The sequence below is a fragment of the Arvicola amphibius genome, chromosome 2 (assembly GCF_903992535.2).
Source record: "Arvicola amphibius chromosome 2, mArvAmp1.2, whole genome shotgun sequence".
NCBI lineage: Eukaryota > Metazoa > Chordata > Mammalia > Rodentia > Cricetidae > Arvicola > Arvicola amphibius.
In genome coordinates this window covers 59,864,006-59,867,740 of record NC_052048.2, presented here as the reverse complement: position 1 = coordinate 59,867,740, position 3,735 = coordinate 59,864,006, and positions in this window count along the sequence as shown.

Below are 3,735 nucleotides of genomic sequence, written 5' to 3'. Positions count from 1 at the left end.
CAGAGAAACCCTGTCTCGAAAAACCAAAAAAAAAAAAAAAAAAAAAAAAAAAAAAAAAAAAAAAGTGGCAAGCGCTTGCTCTGAGCCATCTCTATAGCTCCTAATTTTCTTTATTTGTTTTTTTGACAATTTCATACATGTTAGCAATGTATTTTAATCATACCCAATCTAATACCCTCCTCCCTCTTCTCCCTGGTCCCTCTAATATTTCCCTGCACCTCATATCATACATCAAAGCTAATAAAAGTGGCTCAAAGAACTAAATGTAAGTGGAAAAGCTATAACACTATTTGAAGAAAACGGGTGAGATTTAGCTTGGTTTAAACAATGATTTTTGGATATGACTCCAAAAACTCTGCAATGAAAGAAGACAGATAGGCTGGAGAGATGGGTCAGTGGTTAAGAACACTGGCTGCAAAAAAAAAAGAACACTGGCTGCTCTTCCAGAGGTCCTGGGTTCAAGTCCCAGTACCCACATGGCAGCTCACAACTGCCTGTATCTGTAGTCCTGTGATAGCCAATACTCTCTTCTGATATATAGAAGACAAAACACTCACATACATAAAATAAATAAATCTTAAAAAGAAAGATAGTTCACAAATTCCCTTCTTTAAAAAATCTTTTATACAAGTTTAACTTTTAATGTATTAGAATTTTTAATTAATTAGAAAATTAAGTGCTGATTTTTAAAAGCAGAGTTCCCATCAAATTAACATGTACTTCAGGACAAAAATACATTTAAAAAACAAAATCTTTTTTTGTGTTTTTTTTTGTTTTTTTGAGACAGGGTTTCCCTGCAGCTTTGGAGCCTGTCCTGGAACTAGCTCTTGTAGACCAGGCTGGTCTCGAACTCACAGAGATCCACCTGCCTCTGCCTCCTGAGTGCTGGGATTAAAGGCGTGCGCCACCACTGCCTGGCCTAAAACAAAATCTTAAGGCAGAAGAAAATCATTTAAAAAAAAAACAAAACTCCAGTATGTCTAATCCATACTGTAGAATGTCACAATCTAGAGTGTCTAGAAAGTCTCAGATACAGACTGTAGAATGTCACAATCTAGAGAGTCTAGGAAGTCACAGATACAGACTGTAGAATGTCACCATCTAGAGAGTCTAGGAAGTCACAGATACAGACTGTAGAATGTCACAATCTAGAGAGTCTAGGAAGTCACAGATACAGACTGTAGAATGTCACAATCTAAAGAGTCTAGGAAGTCACAGATACAGACTGTAGAATGTCATCATCTAGAGCCTAGAAAGTCACAGATACAGACTGTAGAATGTCATCATCTAGAGAGTCTAGGAAGTCACAGATACAGACTGTAGAATGTCACAGTCTAGAGCCTAGAGAGTCACAGAGGATTTTGCAGAACTAAACTGTTAATAAAATCAGAAGTATCATTGATTGGTCCAAGATTCCTCAATTTATAAAATGTCTAGTCTGTTAATTGAAGTTTTTCCCCATCTTTTTTATTGATTCTTTGTGAATTCCACATCATGTGCCTCAATACCACTTATTTCCCAATGCTTCCATATCTGCCCTCCGACTTTGCAACCTCCCCCCAGAAGAAAGTAGAAAAATAAAAAAAGTCTCACCGAGGAAGCTGTAGTATGCCAGGGTGTGTCACCTAGTCTGCCTTTTTGTCCAACCAGCTTTCCTTGCAAACGTTCATTGCCATGAGTCATTGATCTGGTTCCAGTTCTCTGTCTTCTGCTACACCACTGATACTGACCCCTCACAGAGATTCCTCTAATATCCTGCTGTTGTCCTGAGTCACGGAGATCCTGCGGCTTTGGTTCTGTAGGACCCGCCCCTTCAGGAGGCTCATAGATGGGGTAGTTGTTGGGATGCGCAGACTCAAAGCCCTGGGTCTGAGCCTGGATGGTAGCTGAGTTGGTCAGCAGGCCAGCTCTCTCTTATCCTCACCACCCGGAGGGCAGTTAATTGAAGTTTTTGTTGTGTAAAGATAGCTACGGTACATCCAAGCTGTTTTTATGACAATGGAATCAGCAGGCAACTTTACTTTCATCTGGACAGTTCTACAATGTTAGGTAATATCAAGTAATGTGAAGTATCACTAGGCCTGTGTAGACTCAGCTCCCCATGCTATCACCCATGCATGTGCATCACTCCCCTTCTTTAAAAATTTTTTTTATTCCATGCATGGGTGCAAACCTTTAATCCCAGCACTCTGGGGGCAGAGGCAGGAGGATCTTTATGAGTTCAAGGCCAGCCTTGTTTACAGAGTGACCTCCAGGACAGCCAGATCTATAGAGAGAAACTCTGTCTAAGTTTTTATTACTAAAAAAAATATACTGTTGTGGGGTGGTGGTGGCTCATGCCTTTAATCCCAGCACTTGGGAGACAAAGGCAGGCGGATCTCTGTGAATTCAAGGCCAGACTGGTCTACAAAGAAAGTTCCAGGACAGTCAGAGCTGTTACACAGAGAAACCCTGTCTTGAACACCCCCTCCAAAAGAAACAAACAAACAAACGAACAAACAAAAAAACACCTTTTTTTTGGGGGTAATAGGGTTTCTCTGTGTAATCCTGACTGTCCTGGAACTCTCTCCCTAAACCAGGATGACCTTGAACTCACAGAGATCCACTTGCCTTGCCTCCGGAGTGTTGGGGTTAAAGGCATGAGCTGCCACCACCACCAATGGGATGGCAGGCTGGCTGGCTGGCTTCATTTCTCCCTCCCTCCCTTCCTCCCTCCTTCCCTCCCTCCCTCCCTCCCTCCCTCCCTCCCTCCCTCCCTCCCTCCTTTCTTCCTGACAGGTTTTCTCGGTGTAGCCCTGGTTTTAACCCATCACCAAGACCAATTAAAAGAATCCTTTCTAAAGGAGGCAGATGTGCCACAATTTCTTTTATCAAACCCCAGCACTGAACAATTTTGATTAATTTTTTTGAGTGCTTTCCACTAGATAAGGAATGAGGTCTGGACTAAAGATGGTAAACAGGTTTCTGGCCTGTTGATATTGGATGATTTCACTTTGGCATCAGATGGACCACCCAGCCTCAGTCTCTGCCAGTCACTGTACCCTGCCACCCTAACCCACCCGTGGCCCGTGTTATCATCGTGGAGCAGTGTGGACCTTCGTTTCACTGGAGTTTCCCTAAGTCCACAGGAAGGAGTAGTTAAACACTCAAAGTCCAAAAGCAGCAGTGAGGTATGCTGCTGATCCTCCTCCCACGGCTAGCCAAGTCCAGCAGTCTGCACAGGACGGGCAGATGTGAGCAATTCCATGCATTAATTCACTCAACAAGAACTTACTGAGCAACTACTAGACACAACATTATCTACGGTAATGCATGAAAATCAATAAAGCAAGAAATTAAAATACAAGATGTTGGACGGGGACTCAGAAAGGAAGGACAAACAGGAGAGGACTGACAAAGCAGAGCAGTTGGTGAGGCTTCCGGAAAAAGATGACAAACAATAACAGAGAATATTCTTGGGGCCAACGTGCTGTGTTGTAACTCCCACGCCAGAACGCCCTTTAAACTCAGCCAGGGCAACTGCAAGCACCAGGAACGCACAGGGGCGCCAAGGTGGAGCGCCTTAAACATCAGGTCTAGGGCCCCGCCCCCAGTGTCAAGCCACGCCCATTTGATCAGCGTTCTCAGCCCGCCCCTTCCGCCCTCCTCCACGCAGCCAGGTCTCGGTCTTCCCTGCAGTCCCAGTGCTGAAAGAGTAAGGTGGGCGCGGTCGCGCGCAGGCGCAAAGCACCTAGT